This window comes from Nannobrachium achirus (genome assembly GCF_963921795.1).
Source record: "Nannobrachium achirus genome assembly, chromosome: 13".
NCBI classification, from domain to species: domain Eukaryota; kingdom Metazoa; phylum Chordata; class Actinopteri; order Myctophiformes; family Myctophidae; genus Nannobrachium; species Nannobrachium achirus.
The window spans coordinates 25758645-25777350 of record NC_137833.1 but is presented as its reverse complement, the minus strand read 5'-3'; the positions used below and the strand labels follow the sequence as shown (position 1 = coordinate 25777350).

Sequence of the window (18706 nt, the reverse complement as noted above, 5' to 3'; positions counted from 1 at the left end):
TGGGATTAGAGTGCAGGTGCTATTAAAGCAATTAGACACACAGTCACACTGCAGAGTCACACTGCCTGTACCCACACACCACAGAGAGTGTAACATGCATATAGACATGCCTATAACCTAATGATTCATTCGATATTTACCATCCACAGTCACAGACAACAAAAAACATGTATTTCGATTATATTATACTGTACTTCCTTGACCGGTGTCACCCAGGGATCGATACTTGTCTCAATCTTTTTTTTCTTCCATTTACACCAAATCTGTTCTAGCCTGGTTAATAAACCAGATTGCCCAACACCACCCCCTGTTGGTAGTGGTGAGGAATTAGTATGAGCAACGCCAGGCTAAATCTGTTCACCCCCCCCCCCCCCCCCCAAAGAAAAACAGATCTACAAATACGTCGCAATGCTTATAAATATGTTATATTCACAGAATGTTCCCCTATTGTGACATGCCAGAATAGGACACTAGGGTTCATGAGTGATTATTAAAGCTCCCCCCTTTTTGTTTTTGATACACAGGTCCCTGTTGTGGATACAGTTTATTTAAAAAGAAATGGCTGCTATACGAGAGTGTGTATAATAATTATTTTAAGATTATGTCATTATTCAAATAGGACAGTGAACAGAGACGAAGAGTGACGGATGACATGCAGTTTGAACACAGGCATTCTGAGGGAAGGACTATATCATTATTTATGTGGTATGCAGTCTTACCAGGCAAGCCATCCCACTACCAAATGTTTTTTTCTTTTCTTTTTTTTTGACAGGACCGAGTAGAAACAGGACAGGGTGTTTTGCCAGTGTCATTGGTGCTCAAACCACACATGTCTGCTACTGACGCAGAGAACGATGCACAAAATAGTTTTAGCCCATTTTATTGATCTTTTCTTTTTTTTAAAGATTTGTTTTGGGGCTTTTTTATGCCTTTATTGATAGGACAGTAGACGACAGGAAACGGGGGGAGAGATGGGGAGTGACGCGCGGCAAAGATCGTCCGGATCGGGAATCGAACCGGCGACGCCGCTAGGCCTATGTGGCAATGTCTAAGAAAGTGGTATCCGCCTGGACCAGTAGGCCAGCAGGCGCCCCTATTTTATTGATCTTAAATGAATGTTTACATGTGTGATGGTCTCTGACATGTTGAGTGAGATGTATGCAATATATTCACAACGCTGGCACTGTATGATTTAAAACATACACTGGTGATTCTCCAGTTGTGAAAACCATTTCCGTGCAGATACGTGGTTTCAATGTGACTCCAGTGATATGCGACTGCTATATGCAATGACTCTCCCCCCACTAACAATAATATGTTGATGTAATTTCCCCAATCGGCCATACACATCGTTTCATTATGCTCAGCCTGGATAAAAGGCAATACCAATGCATCTACATACTCCAGGTTCTCCATATCCATCAAACATTGGACAAAATATCATATCTTGCTCTACAGAAACAGCAGGCCACATTTCCTTGAGACACACACACACACACACACACACACACACACACACACACACACACACACACACACACACACACACACACACACACACACACACACACACACACACACACACACACACACACACACACACACACACACACAGTAAAAATTTCATGAGGACCAGAGGACAAAAAAAAAAGAAAAACATCCCCGACTTATCAAACAGTTTGCTGTCTCGCCTCAAGCAAGGTATGTGTGGCTCCGTGTGTGCATGTGTGTCTGCGCAGGCGGGTGTGTGTGTGTGTGTGTGTGTGTGTGTGTGTGTGTGTGTGTGACAGAGCCATGTAGCTACCTCGGCTGCGGGGTAGGATTAGCGGATAGCGCCAGCTCTGCCCCACAAACATTCCATATTAAAAAATGAAAAGGCAACGTTCATTACTATCAGAGCCACATGAACCGCCTCTCTCTCTCCTCTCCTCTCCTCCCAGCCTACTATTATACCCAGCCCTTACCGGCTGCTGCTCGGGCCACAAACAACACACTGACAAGAGATTCCATTATTCCTGATGTCTGGGTGTCAACAGCATACATCCGACGGGGGCAAAAGAGAAGGGGAAAAAAAAGATAAAGGGGAGGGAGGAGAAAAGGACAAGAGAGAGGAAAAGAGAGGGAGGAGGGGGAGATCGCTAAGCTATCTACAATACCAGAATGGCAACATAGAAGAAGGAAATAACTAGAAGCGGAATGGAAGCCACTATAGTTCCTGTTGGACTGCAATGTCAGAGGAAGACTGTTTGGTCATCTGCTGCATTTTGAGGGAGTGTGTGCTGAGGGTTAGCTGTGGTATAATGCTGAAGAGGGTGAACAATGATAGGGATAATTGAAAGAAAGGAAAATGTGTTGTGAGAACAACATTTATGTAAATCACAGAATGTAAAAATGTACGCAAATGGGCCCAGGAGGTTCAGAAGGACATAGTATCAGGTAATCTCTTTTGCTGTATATATATATAACCAGTAAGACTCCCTAATCGGGAGATAAGCGACCGTAGGTGGCTTATCTCCACAAATAGGGCAAAAATTTGTTTTTCCAAAATCTTCCTGATCCATGTTGATGACATGAGTGTAGACATGCTGTGTAGTGATATTCGTGATTTTAGGGCAAAAACTGTAGGAGCAGTGTCCAAAAATGTGTTTTAAAAATTGGCCTGAAGGTGGCACTAGAATAGGGCCATGTGAGAAATGAGGGGTGGGGTCTCCGCGTTGCCTTGGCGGACGAATAGGTACCGGCCCCGGCTCTCCCGGACGCTCCTAGCCCGAGTTATGGCATTTTATGTGCGCTGCAGTGGCAGGGGGTCCTCCACTGGGGGCGCCACCACTTTTGCATCCGTTCTGGAGCACCAGGAGTCGGTGGTCCCCGGGAATTCCCCGTGAGCAGCCCCGTTGGGGTGGTCATTTGGTCATTTTTGCACATTTGGTCATTTTTTACATCTGGGGGTCCCCCAGGGACCTGGGGGTCCCTGGGGCTCCGGGGGTCCTTGGAGGTTGTAGTTTGGCAGGCAAGGAGTGTGTGTGTAAAATCTGGCATGGATCGGGTCAACGGGTGCGGAGATATAAGCAGGGAAAAAGTGTGACGTGTGAGCACATTTGGTCATTTTTTACATCTGGGGGTCCCCCAGGGACCTGGGGGTCCCTGGGGCTCCGGGGGTCCTTTGAGGTTGTAGTTTGGCAGTCAAGGAGTGGGTGTGCAAAATTTGGCATGGATGGGGGCAACGGTTGTGGAGATATGAGCAGGGCAAAAGTGTGACGGACTCACTCACAGACAGACAGCCCGTGGAGGTTTTGGTAGTAAATGCGACCTACGGTCGCAATAATAAAAAACAAGAACCCTAGATGTGCTACAGTAGCTGCTCCCCAGGTAGTACAGTAGGTAGTCGTTTTTTAGATATCTTGTTTGGGACCAAAGTGCTGCACAGATACGTTTAATGGCAACACGCCTATTCATTTATGAGATATCTTGTGTGAAAGGTCATGGGGTCACTCAGTTTGATGGGGTTCATCTTCTGCAGAGCAGGAAAGTGCTCAGCAAGTTTCATGACAATCTTTCCATTACATTTTGAGATATTCTTGTGTGTAAGTGGAACGTTTGGCCTAAGGGTGGTGCTACACAAAAGTCCATGGAGTCACCAAAATCACAAGATATCATACCAAAATCACAAGATATCATTCTCTTGGTACCATGAAGGTGCATAGCAAATTAATGACAATACAAGAAGTAGGTTTTGAGATATCTGGTTTGCAAAGTGTTAGACTGACCAACTATGATATTCTACACAGTGTCATTTCCGGCATTTGATAACACTGTACAAGCAATTGGTAAAGTGCAAAGGTCAAAGCCACAGCAACGAGAACATAGGTCCAACAGTCACGGCTGATTAACAAAATGGGGAAAACCACCGTGTCAAATATTTCACACAAACGTCCCACCCACGCTACAAAAGGGAGACACCTAAGGCTTCAAGTTTACTTCCAGAATGTTTCAATCGCATGTCTATCCTCTGCCCAGCCTCTGTAGAGGAGGCATTGAAAACTGGCCCTTTGAGCGCCATAAAAAAGAAAAGAAAGAAAAAATAGATGCCAGTCAAAAGCTTTAAGTGTCGGCTTTGTCTCTCACTCCGGGGCATAGCGCATGAATGGGAAGCTAACTGGCCCCGGCCCAATGACACGAACCCATAACTCTGTGGAGAGAAAAGACGCTCCCAAGTCTTCCAATCTCACTTTCATGTCTTCAAAGCGGTGTCAGAGAGTGTCACATTTGAGGAGGTGTTGGATCTCCTACTCTTTAAAACTTGTAATCCGCTCAAGAAGCTCACGGCAACCCCACCCAACCCCCCACCCATTTCTCCTAATGCACACACTCCAATGGACACATACAGTATAGCGCGTTTCTATACAGATACTGTATGTACAGTTTACACACACACACACACACACACACACACACACACACACACACACACACACACACACACACACACACACACACACACACACACACACACACACACACACACACACACACACACACACACACACACACACACACACACAGTGTGTAAAGAGACATACAAATCAAACTCTGATACACAGCACACATGTACTTGTACAGTATATACACATTATGCAAAGTCATTGACACTCCAGTTGAAACTAGATTTTTAGGTAATATATATTTACTTACACAGTCTATAAACTAGACTAAAAACATAGTCTAAAATATGAAAAAACGAATAATTGCTGTCAAAATCAACAATGGTGAGAAGAAAACAGATGCCACTACATTCAAAGCAACGACCAACCAAGTGGATTTACAAGTTGCATGGTCGTACATTGGCTAAAATCAAACTAGTAAGATGCCTCAGGGCGACATGCAACCTCACCCTTATTCTTGGCCATCTGGCCAGTGATGTATATCGGACCAGTGAGTTACCCATATATGGAGATCCATGTACTGTATAGTACATCCCTTTAATGCTCATACATGGAGATCCCTGTCTGAACCAGCCGCACAGATATGAGCTGTCTTCCTCCATGTATGTGCACTCCCATATCAAGTCCTGTTAGATATGTGCTTAATATTGATGACATCAGGGATCTCCATATATGGGCATAAAAGGGATTCTGTTAAAGTGGTTCCCATGACATCACAACATACAATATCTTTTATGCCCATACATGGATATCCCCATCTGAACCAGCCACACAGATATGGTCCATGTCTTGGCCATCTGGCCAGTGATATGTATCGATGACATCAGGGATCTTCATATATGGGCATAAAAGGGATTCTGGGGAATACCCATATATGGACTTTTACATAGGGGATGTCACAGTGATGTGTCAAGGAAACCAAGTCCAACCCATAGACTGTAAACATGTGTACACACACGTCTACACGGACGTGGACAAGCTGTGACATTTCTCATGGTAAACACACATGCACACACAAAGACATAGGTACAAAGAAATATACACCTATACCTACACACAACCCTTTGAAAGGGATGAATGCCTGTTAACAGTAAAAAGGAGTCTTGTTAAGCTCACCACTTGACAACACAACAGTTACGTTGCACCTTCAGTGGAAAACAAGTCATTTGTCTAATCTGAGCTTTCTGGGTTGTGAAGTCTTTAAATTACTGTAAGAAATAAGGAGAGGAATAAGAATCCAACCTTGCGTCACGTTACCCATGAAATTATGATTTCAAACGCAGTTGAGAATGGAGGGAAGAAGAAAGGGAGAGAAAGAGCGATGCGGTACGGGAGAAAGAGAGAAAAGTCCAATCAAAAGTTCAATTATGTAAATTGAGATGTGGATGTGTGGAAACAATGTGGAGGGTGGAGAGAGAGACAAAAGGCTGGAACAGGATGAGGGCGAGCAAGTGTACCATGGAAAATAATACACATTAACATACAAAGAAATATCACATTACTGTTGTACTAGCACAGTGAAGGGGCCACTTTCTAGATTGTGTGTGTGTGTGTGCGCGCGCACATGCGCGTGCACATGCGCGTAAATTCTATAATTTGTGGTTAGTCTCATTCAAACTGATTTGTGTGTGTGTGTTCCATCATACTAACCTTCAGTGTATAACATGAACGCAGTAGTGTTCACAAATGTCTCTACCTTTACTTTCTTTGTCCTTTTAGCCGTTCATAACATATTGCTCTGTACGTTTTCATGGAACCACAGTTACTAAACTCGTATCATTCTCTATAGCATCCCTACCTTGTAGGATTGCGTAATTTCACCATGAGACAGTAAGTTAAAATATGCGATCCTATTTGGGCAATGTTAAGGACACGGTTTAGTAGGAACATGGTATGATTTCTGCACACCGCAGATTAATTTAGACGGAAACAGTGTTCATGAATATTCAGAGTGTAATCTAAAGGTTCAACTCCAGTCAATGTGACTTTTTGTTTCACCCCAAATTTACCGACAAACAACCCAACGCATCGCAGTTAGATGCAATTTCATCCGGGGGACAATGTTGAAAAAATGGCGTGTAAATACATGCAGCACAGCGTGTTTTGCACACACACAGAGGCAGATATGAATCCCGTCTAGCAGTAAACCTGCAGGCCAAGTGAGGGGGGCCTTTGGCGTTTGGCTCCTGTAAATGGGAGCAATATGCAAAACCAGAAAAGCAGTATTGTTTTCCAGGCCTGTGTCGCTTCCAAGGCCCGGTCCAAATCACAGGCGTAGAAAAACGTGCAGTGCAGTGAGCCTAGAAAAAACCCCAACAACACACACATACACACGAGAGAGATGAAGAGGCGGAGCTCTGAAAAGGAATTTGGACCAAAAAATGTTTAAAAAATAAAAAAAATCTACACATCAAATAACAGTTTTGGAGGAGGCATGAGACAAAGCGGGCACAGAGTGTGCCAGCTCACTCTGTGCCCGCCCGCCCATTCGCTGTAGCACGGGGGCACGATGCGGTGTAAGCGCTGGCTTTAGCTTGTCAGGGACGCGGCTGTAGCATTACCCACACTCACGCCTCCGCAAATTAGCTTTGGCTGCAGAAGGAGGGGGAAAAAAGGCAGGCGAGGGGGTGGAGATGCTGGATGGAAATATCGAAGCTGAGGACAAACAAGACAACACCGTCATTGGCAAAGGCATCTGTGTTTTACACACAGTATCCGTCACAGTTTCTCTCTCGCTTTCTTTTTTCTTAAAATTCTTATCAACCTATCTACCTCAGTCTCTCTTCCTCTCTGCCTCCGTATGTGGTCCTTTTCCAAATGGGAAAAGCATAAACCATGAAGCGTAAAACAGACACCTTGTCCAAAGAGTGGAGAGTTTCCAAACATCTCCACAGCCCACCTGCCTCGTCTTCCTGTCTCTGAATGCATCTTCTATGTTTTACACAATGAACCCAGGTCCCCCACTCTCTCTTTATGTTTCTTTCTCTTATTTGTATTGTACTGTAAACCGATCAGGGCTTCCATGAAACCAGGATTACACTGAATCCATAGCAGTGACAGTCCAAACGCCTCCATGGTTCAACTACTCTGTCATCTCTTCTGTCAGTGGAGAGGAGAGAGGAAAAAATTATATTTGGACCCTGTCTTGACTTGGCAGAAGAGGACAAAATGGGTTGTCAATTCTCAAGGGAAGCTGATAATATCTACATACCATTTTTCATGAAATCGTATGCACATAGACCAGCAGATAGTGAATGATTCCCTATGATTTAACACAAAGCCTGTAAAATTGCAGCAGTAATTATCATAGTACCAGTCACACAGCCCAAACAAAATTGTCAGTTTATCAACTACAAATGTCCATCTGTGACGACACTAAGATTGCTAATATCATAAAGTGTGTGGTCACCATCACCTATCAAACCCATCTCTCAATATCTATGTTCTGTGACAAATCAGGAACAACACAATTTCCAAAAGGAAAGTGATAATTCTAGACCAGATCTTTAGCCTACAGTGAATGTTACAGAACAAACAATGAGGTATATTGCCGAAACAGACCACTTTCGTCCATCGACCTCTTGCTCCATTAATTTACTGATAATTAAGTCTCCCTTCGTAGCTAGCGCAGTTTCTCTCATGTATGTTTTGTCTGTCTCTCGGTGCTCCTCTTTTCTCTGGTCTCTCCCCTTTTTCCAAACGGAGGTAAAATAGCAGTGACAAAACCTGAACAATGTACATTCAATGGATCTGCGGAGGCAAGATTCCAAATGCCTTCTCAGCCCACCTCGGTAGCAGAGTATTCTACGCTGTAGTGGACAGTGCAAACTGAAAGGGTTTCATGTCCATCAACATTATAGGATTCAGAGCGAGAGATCTCTACCAACTCTTTCTTAACCCTGCAGTTTCACTTCCTCTCCTTCCTGCTCTCGCTTTCTTGAAGACAAACTTAAAGGCCATAGGACAAGGAGGAAGAGGGAGGGAGGGAGAGGAGAGAAGAGGGGGTGGGGGCAATTGGAGGTGCCATGCTCTCATAAATCTATACAGCATTAATCTCCTTTTAACTGCCGTCTTCAACAAACAAATTAGGGGTGCGCTGGGTTCAGAGATCAGCCGTGGAGATAAGGCCATCATTTATCAATTAATCTACGTGCCGGCAGGGAAAACTCATTAAAGAGGCCACTTCAGGAATTAGGCTCTGCAGGTAAAAGAGGCTGACAGGGATGTGTGTGTAAGTGGGGTGGGGGGGTCTCAGCACAGCAGTTGCACCCCCCCCCCACCCCGCCATCCTCCCAACCCCCCCGCCACTGCAGACCGCCATTGTCCAGCTTGGCGTGGGCTCATAAAGTGATGAGACGGGTTGATAGCGAAGCCAATTAAAATGAACATAATTACAAAGTCACCCCTTGTGACGGGCCGGCACTCCTGATCAGAATACACACGCAACAAAACACACGCACACACACAGCCAGGGGAGGGGCTGTGGTAGGAAGGGAGAGAGGGAAGTGCTGTGGCAGGGGGGCTCTAGAATGCAACACCCAAGCAGAAAGAAGGGAAGGAGCCAGGGGGGGCATGGAGGTGTACATCAAGGAGGAAAGTTACTGTAAGACAAGCAAAGTTAAAGAGGAGCAGGCAGCCTGTGCTGTGTGATGCTGGTATATGGGGTGAAATTTTAAGTGAACACTCCAGATTTTGCTGTGTGGGTTATGTGTACTGTGTACTGTGTGTGTGTGTGTGTGTGTGTGTGTGTGTGTGTGTGTGTGTGTGTGTGTGTGTGTGTGTGTGTGTGTGTGTGTGTGTGTGTGTGTGTGTGTGTGTGTGTGTGTGTGTGTACAGTTAACTTCAGACTGTCTTTGCTCTGTTGCAGTGCAAGTGCAATATAGGGAATAGGCAAAGTGGCGAAAGTGATCTTGAATTGCTTTGTTATGAATATGAAGGAATAATAGTGACAACAGAATGTAGTTGTGACCTCTCTGTTCCAGGGACCACATTGCCTTAACAGGGATGGAATGAATAACAGCACATTCAATCCCTTCAAATCCCCTTTCCTCCTTTTAGATTGTAAGGGACCGTTGCCTCTACTTTTGAATCCTGCCTTCTTTCCTGATACGTCATAATGCTCTCTCCCTTCTCTGCTTCCCAATGATTTCTCTGTAAAGAAACATACAGTATACTCATATACTGTATTGTAGGACTCTCATTGTGCAGTCTGGGTCCTTGAGGGAGTTCCAAGGGGTCCCCAGCAAAATTATCCACAGTTAGGAATCAGGTGAACTATTATAGGTCTGTCAAATAAACACATTTTACAGCGTAGATGGGGGTACTAGAGATATAAGTTCTATCAAATAGGGGTCTATGGACTAAACTGGGGTTCCTTGAAAATAAAATTCTCTTCTCCACAACCCAGTAGATACTGAGCTGCTGATGTGACCCAGAATGACTTGCAACATTCCAAAATGCCACATTGACAAAAATCAAAAGGCAACCCTATAGACAAATTGTGCATTAGCGTGAGAGACCCCGTGTCGTTTCCTGGCCGCATTACCATCATAAAAGGGACTCTTGGGGTCTGTCAGAGGAGTGCCTCGCTGCCAAACCTTGTTAAGGTCAAGTGAGCCGATAGGAAGAGTGCTCAAATGAAACCTACAGCATTGATCCCTCCGTGAGATCTATGAGTGGGCTCCAGGCAGCCTGGTTAATATTTCCTGTGGTGGCCGCGAGCACACACCTGCATACTGTAGTAGCTTGTGCGGGGAGATGGGGTAGTGTGGGGGGGTTTATAAAGAGGTAATTAAAGCCTTATCATTGGTGCTCGCACCCTCTTTTACTGAAACACACACACCCTTACATGCACACTATTTGACAGACAAATCACCAGGACTAATTCACAAAGCACTTCAATGGTCCCCTTTTTTAAATTCTGGAGTGCAACGGGTTTAATTCAATTAAAATATGCTGGTGGCCACTTAAGGTTGAAGGAGGGGGGGGGGGGGGGGCGGAGGTATGACTGAAGGACTGGTGGGTCATGTGGGGGGTCTGTGATATCTCGGGGGTCCAGGGAGGGAGTACACTCGAGTGAGTGGACCAGTATCCCCTCACCCAAAGCCCCCTTAAACTTCATCTCCCCCTGTCCAAACCCCCTAACATCCCACCCCCATACCCAGCATCTTTTGGGCTTAGGGCCACACACACCTGGATGAGGGGCAGATTATGGACAGATTAAGATAAAGTTACCCTCCTCTTCGCTCTTGTCCACTGTGCTATTCAGACCCTTGGCCTCAGTAGCTAGCAAAGGGAAATACACACACACTGAATGTTGTGTGTGTCCCTGCATCCACAATTGAATGTATATTTCCTTCTCACATGCAAAAATGCACGTCACATGAGCATGCATACCCATACACCTGCACACACACACACACACACACACACACACACACACACACACACACACACACACACACACACACACACACACACACACACACACACACACACACACACACACACACACACACACACACACACACACACACACACACACACACACACAGCCTTTTTGTGCATCCTCATAAGCCCTATTAGACTGCTACAGAGCCTCCCACAGCACACATCAATCATGCAGGGATTAGTCAATTCCCCCTCTAAACTTCCCTTCAACTCAAAACCAGGTCTCTCTCTCTTTCTCTCTCTCTGGGGAGCAGATTACACACTCATCTGTTTTCATTTTGGTCAATCTTCATCATTTTCTGTTTGACTTGTTTTCCCAATTCTCTCTGCCTCCCTCGTTCTCTCTCTCGCTCTCTGCCTAACTCTCATGTGGCTTGCTTTTTGATTGTCTTCTCTCTTACTCCTTTCTCTGACCATCCCTGTCTCTCTCTCTCTGTGTGTCTGCCTCTACTTCTCCCTCTCTCTTTCTCTCTGTGAGCTTGTGAGGTAATCCTTGGCTGATAAAACCAAGGGAGGACTTACCACAGGCAGATTACAAGCTGTGCAATGCGGAGGGCCCTTTTACACCGGTACGATGTGGGTATTTAGAAGGAAGCATAGAGAGAGAGTTGGAGAGAGAGAGAGAGAGAGAGAGAGAGAGAGAGAGACAGACAGACAGAGCTCTTTGCAATGCTTAAGTCGCGGTGAACTCGACAACGCACCCAGCAGTGGCGAAGGAGAATAAATGATAGCCGCATTACAATAACGGGATCAAAACACATCCCTCTCTACATGCTAACGAGCAGGTGCATTCCCAGCTGCATGTGCACACACAGGGGTGTCGCACCAAATTCTGGGCTCTGGGTACAAGGATTCACAGCGGGCCCCACATGAATGTTCTTCATAGGGGGAGGGGTTTAACCTATTTAGACTGGGAACACATTATTACGCATTAGTTTGTGCTATTGAAAAATAGTGAGCTTGTAGAACTGCTATTTTTGAAAAATCGTGACTTTCTTTGTCAGTGGTGCTTACATTTTTTCATGTGAACCAAAATTATATGTATTTGACCACGGACGCCATCTCAAAATATTTCGTTCCAGGGACCCCCCAGAAGCAAAATTTGAGTTCCAAATGTTCGCTTAAAAAATACATATATTTAAAGATTTGCACACATTTTCACGACTTTTCAAAAATAGCAGATCTACAAGCTCTCAGTGCGGCACTTGGTGCCGCGCTGCAAGCTTATATATCTGCTATTTTTCAATAGCTAAAGTAAAAAATTAATTAAGGCCCCTCCACCTTGGGCCCTAGTAACTCGATCCCACTTTCCCCCCCCCTTGTGACGCCCCTGACTGTACAGTACGTACAAACACCCACATAGATACACAGTACACAATCATACCTTTATGGCATCTCTCAGGACAAAATTATATTGGCAACAAATTCATAAAATACACTTCACATTTACCACCATCTGTTAATCTGTTCAGTCAGACAGAACAGAGTGACATAACCAGAATTCAAACATGACTCACTCCTCCTAGGTTCAGAGAATTTTCTGGACATTCTGCAATGGACCTGAATCAATAACTTCCTGCTAGGGCTGCAGCTATCAATTATTTTCATAGCAATCAATTTCCTTTTCGATTAATTGTAATTTTTACTATATCAACAACTATATATCTTTTTGAATTGATTAAATTAATTAGTTTGATTAACCAAAAATATCACTATGTTGCATTGTAGATCTGCTAATTTTACTATTTTGGGAAATGGATTTTATTCAAATACCAGTATGTAATTTTTTATAATCGATTAAATCAGTTCAAATAACTTCCACACCTCTACTTCCTGCCCACAAAACCCTTGAAGATAGCATCAGACATTCCTAAAGACGAGTTTAACCAGTTGAAGCTAAGAAAAAGGCTGCTGGTAGAAGGAGCGTGGAGCGTCCCAAAGTGATGCTTCCATCCATGGCTGGTGACATACAAAATGGATTTACATATGTAGAGTTAAAGGATATATTAGCTGACTTTATCTAGAGTAACTTAAAACAAACAAGCGTACTATAACTGTGAAACACATTTCTGTTCCTTGCACAACAAAATGAGAAGCATCCCATAATATCAAGTTCAAGGGTCAGAGCCACAGTGTTCTTCAGACCAATCTCAATGCAACCTTTTCCTTTCACAATATATTGAAGATAAACAGCTTCTATCCAGCGACACAAGTGGTGATTAAGACTCTTTCTCTTGATTCCACATGTGCCTCATCCAAGACAGAATGCAAGCAGAATTCAGAGCCCTTTATAGAAAATAGTAACCCATTACCAATCATGATAGCCTTAACTGGCCTTTGAAACAGGACAACAGAAAACAAAACAAATCAGTTAGTTCAGTGAATCTTGAGCTTTCGGGCCATAATGTCTAATGACCATGTCCCATTCCTCTCTTCCCCCTTCTTGGTGACAGCTGTGCCCTGCAGCAGCACACCACAACAGGAACCCCAGTGATTGGACCTCCGCTGTATTCGGAGCAGGAACTGAGTCTTGACTCTCTCAGCAGATCCAATAACAAGACCACTCAAAGAGAGCAAATGGGGTTGGAGGGGACTGGGTGGGTGGGTCCCATACAGGGGGAAGAGAGGGACATTGAGAAGTACTGCCTTACCCCAAACTCCTCTGACGGATTATTCTCCTAATATTACATAGCTTATGGAAGGACCAGCCGGGCAAAATGAGAGCCAGTGTGTGTTCACTGCCCCTGGTCTCAAGCAGGGACGGACCTTTTTATTACCTGAGGTCATGCTCACTCACTTTTCATTGCTTATTAGTTGAGCTGTGAAGCGATGCGAAACTATTGCAATGACGCTGTCTGTCTGTATGCATGTCACTCTGTCTAGAATTTGTCTACTAGAGGGAGTGGTTTGTTGTCCGTTCAAACCGGACTAACTATGTTCAACTCTAGGTTGTTTAATTGTTTCATGGTTTAAATAAAAAATTTAGCTAAACAATAATTTGACAATATAAGATTTCCATCGCCGATAATTAACAGCAACTGCAGTTAATATCAGTTGGTCCCGAACAAGTGATCATGCTGATTTCAGTGTGGACAGTATAGGTAAGCAGCAGTTAAACAATTATATGGGAAAAGTAGGCATCTTTCAAATGTCACGAGTAAAACGCCACATACGGCTCCATTAATTGCTTACATGACCTGCTACAGTAGGTACATCCCACTAGGAAAACATTGGTCCACATTCTGAAAGACAGGATGAAAGACTTCAAGGTGATAGAAAGACGAGATGCCCTTAAATACAGAGAAGGGGTCATGACAGGACAGAAAACATCTGTCCTGTTCTCTCACATACTATAAAAAAAGACGCCCAGAGTATCATCCCAGCAACCTCCGCAAAACTCTGCAGTGTCTGTGCGGTCCCCTTCCCGGGCGAACCCTCGGTGCAAGCTAATTAAGAAATATCACAGCCTTGTGCGAACTCAATTAAATAATGCTAATTTATTCTAATTTCAATTTGGAGCCAGCCCGCGCCGTGAAAACAAAAGGCTGGGAACGGAGAGAGGCCTGTGGCCTCTGGCTCCCCTGGTGTGGAAGCTCTCACATCCCTCCCTCCTAAACTGTGGCTAATTTGGAGCCTTTGATTAACTTAAAGCAGTGGTTCTCAACCTGTGGGCCGGGGACCACTGGTGGACAAAGTGGGTATTGCTAGTGGGCCCCCAAATAATTGGCAAAACACAAAGATTAAAATGTTATCATTAATATTAAAAAGTATAAATAAGCTATGAAACTATGAATAAGAACTAATACTATGTAGTTTCAATTGATCCAAGGTGTAACACAATCGATCGATTGATCATGAAAATAAACAAAATCCATCTGACCATGAATGCTTTCAAAATGTTCAAGGAAAGGTCGAGAACCACTTACTTAAAGTTATACTATGTAACTTTTTTAATAAAACAAATCTTAAAATTGTCCTAACTATTAAATCGCTAAAGTTTTAGAACACCCACTCCGTTAATTTCAGCCCCAAAAGCCTTTTCTTTATATGTTTTCTACATAGCCTTGACAGGGGCTGTATTTCCCGGCAAAATTATGTCATCTCCCACATGATACACTACCGGCCAATCACAGCGTGGATCATACACCACCGGCCAATCACAGCGAGTCTTGCTGTCTCTTCAGGAAGAAACTTCCCTCAGCAACAGTGTGAAGGAATCTTGCCTGCTACTCCCTCAATCCTGGTCTAAAAATGACGGGAGACTTTACGGATGCGTATCGGCGAGGCGGAGGTGGTCGCGGCGGCCGCGGACCCCCGTTCCGGTTGTCCGCGGCGACTCCGGGCGAAAAACGGCCGAAAAAAGCAATACCGCTACTGACCACTAGTTGAGCAGCTTCCACAGTACAGCTTTAAAGAGATGTGATGTGCCACCAGGAGTTGGGAAAGGAAATGGGGTATTGGTTCAATGGCGGTGTACAGTGTGTGTGTGTGTGTGTGTGTGTGTGTGTGTGTGTGTAAAATTAAAAGTAGAGCCTGCTCTCTTCTCACACTATTATATTGCTATCTAAATAGCAAAAGTAGCACATCGACAAGCTCAAAACGCAGCACGAAGACAAGCTTGCGGATCGGCTACATTTGATACTTTTGTGTTAAGGGCATTAATTTATGGAAAAATATGGAGAGAAGAGTTGTCTGCACGACAGCAACGATATGCATCTTGTATTTATTCATGATCGATCAATAAAAGGTACCACGTGAAATCAACTTTGGTGCTGTACCATCTTAAAGATATGTGAGCAACTACAGAGTACAGACACACTCAAACAAATTAAAAGCACTAATGTAATGTTGTATATGTGCCCAAGTCAACTTTTGCCTGCATCATGATATTTCAGCTAATAGCTGAAAGTTGAAGTTCTAAGTTTTGCAACTTCTCAAAGCCTTTATGTAAATACGGAGATAATGTCGAACTTCTTGCTCATCTCAAACTGTTCCCCAGCACAAGATGCGACACTGGCTGGCTTCCAACTTTTCTTTATATGAAAATAAGACACATAATTCATGAAGCGGAAACCTGATGAAAATCCCAAAGATCAGAGCATCTAAGTGTAGAGTGAGCCGCCTACGAACAAAAGATAGCGAGAGAAAAAGTCAGTGGATTGGGAGGGGGTCAGTGACAGCCGGGAAGAATGGAAGGAATGAGGGGAACGCCAGAGTGCAGGGAGGAGTGAAATCAGGGAGGGAGAGATGGACTGAATCGGGGCCCAGGCGGAGCTCACGACCCGACCGACAGGAACCTTTCCCTCCTCTGTTCATTTAAATTAATCCCGGCGATGTTTCCATCTTTCCGGCATCCTTCACAGACGCTGAGCTTGCACTCGGTGCCCTTTGAGGACAGAGCATGGGGTTATGTAGGCGGGGACATCCAGCAAGAGGATGGTAAACCTCTGTTTTCACCCGGTCTCTGGCCGGCTCCCAGGTATGGATGCACACCTGGGTACTTGACTGGTGCTTATATAAGCTTCAGTTCTCTTTTAAGTTCAGCAACAAACAAACAACCAACAGAGACATAGTTCAATTATTCTTGAAGGACATGATACATTTAATCAACCTTCCCTCTGGCAAGTTATGGTCTAAAGAAAAGAGGGATACAAAATCATTTACCACATACTTTCAACTCCAATCTACAAACTCCAAATGAAGAAAGGTAATGTGGGTTACACTGCAATGGTTCAGTATGACTGCATCTAATGTCTTGAAAGAATTGCCATTGGATGAGCTGCACTGGCAATCGTCCAGTGCTCTGAGCTCTTGCGAGGGCTTCATGTAAATCCAATCCATGTGTGTCACACACATGTATGTGGTGTTAAGTGAGCACACGCCATATGTCCTAGAGATGTCCTGATTTGCTACAGGCTGCTGCTGAAGAGGCCATTTCAATGCAATGACAAGGAGGTTACCGCTACACACGTGAAGCAAAGTTCAACACCAGCTTCCTTCTCTGATTGAATAAAAAAAAAAGTATAAAAATGTGTAAATTATTCCAAGGTAAGCCAAATTAGCGTGGCACATCCATTTGGAACACATATAATGGATATGCGTTGAAACAGGACGTGCTAATCTCCCACGGGCAGCCCAGGCGTGATTCCATTCAACGAGACGGAGTGGGATTTCTCAAGACCCTCCAGGGAAAGTTGTAAAGGTATAAAATGAGAATGGTGTTCCTTTCCTTTTTTTCTCTTCTTTTTTTCAATGTATCAATTTCTATTCAAACTCAGAGATTAGGAATAGTTGTCTTGCTCCATATGTGGATGTATGCATGTGTTTTCATTGGCCTACAAGCCATTGTTGGTGTGAGTGGAGGGTGCAGATGAATATACATGGAGAATGTGTGTGTGTGCGTGCGTGCGTGCGTGCGTACACATACATACTCAAATGTTTCATATGAGAGAGATAGAGGTTAACTATGTTTTGGGGGAGGGTTACACCTGCTGAAATACATATTCAGTGAGCTGAGCCTTGGGCATAAAAGGGCCTCTATCAGAATACATACAGTCAGGATGGCAACACACAGATAGGACACACAAACACATGCATACATTAACACACCACACACACACACACACACACACACACACGTCATAGAACGCGCACACACAAACACATCGACGGTGCACAGACATGCCAACACACACACACAAACACAGACACATCTACACTCCACATTCATAGTGTGATGTGTTGGCTTCGTCCTGGCCCCTCATTGTGGGCACGTCTCCCCTCTTAATCCTCTCTGACTTCATACATTCAAAGGTCATCTCGCTGCCTACACACAGATGGTGTGTGTGTGCGTGTGTATGTGTGTGTCAAAGTGCTTGGTGCGAATAAGACCAAGTTAAAAAAATATATGAAAAAAACAGACACCTATTCACACTGGCTGTGTACATCAACAAACACCGCAGGTTCTATACCGTCCCCACTGTCAACAATCTCTCTCTCTTCCACCACTTTATTCCCTCCATCTTTCACCTCTCCTCTCTCCCTCACCATCCTCCCCTTCCCCCTGCTCACCCTCTCTACCCACCTCCCCTCCTTTCGTCCCCCATCCCTCTCTCTCCCTCCCTCCCTCCCTACCTCTCTCTCCCAGCCACCGCCCCAGAGCTCCAGAGGCAGGGGCAGCTCTTGGCGAAGTGTGGCCCACCACAGGCCACTGGCTCTGGGTAATTAAAGTGGTTTAGGCCCCCTCACCCACGGTCACAGGCAACTGCAGCTGGGTGATAAAGGCACTGTGCCATAATTACATAGACGGCCAGTGACGCCACCCAGCTACACTAAAACACACAGCTAGCCAGCCTGCAAAGGGTGGGAGGAGGGTGTGTGTGTGTGTGTGTGTGTGTGTGTGTGTGTGTGTGTGTGTGTGTGTGTGTGTGTGTGTGTGTGTGTGTGTGTGTGTGTGTGTGTGTGCAAGCGAACGTGTGTATGTTATGTGAATGTGGTGTGTGTAACTCTGTACAGTAAGAGAGAGAGAGAGAGAGAGTGAGAGAGGAAGAGAGAGAGAGTGTGTGTGTGTGTGTGTGTGTGTGTGTGTGTGTGCGCGCACGTGCGTGCGTGCGTGCGTGCGTGCGTGCGTGTGCGTGCATGCATGTGTGACCCCCATGTGATCGCTCTGCTGTGGTTAAGCCCCCAATGTTTAAGCCCCACATACACTCATTGGCCCCCTCCAAATGCACGCACACACACACACACACACACACCACCCCAACACACCAGCCAATCATTCTCCGCCAGTGGTCTGTCTCAGTCTGCGAGTGTGT

General features: G+C 44.8%; 1 protein-coding gene across 5 annotated transcripts in view; it reads right to left on the bottom strand.

Moving 5' to 3' along the window:
* Nucleotides 1-18706, bottom strand: part of ehbp1 (EH domain binding protein 1) — a 226204-nt gene that overhangs the window by 115109 nt on the left and 92389 nt on the right. The gene's annotated exons all lie outside the window — the stretch shown is intronic.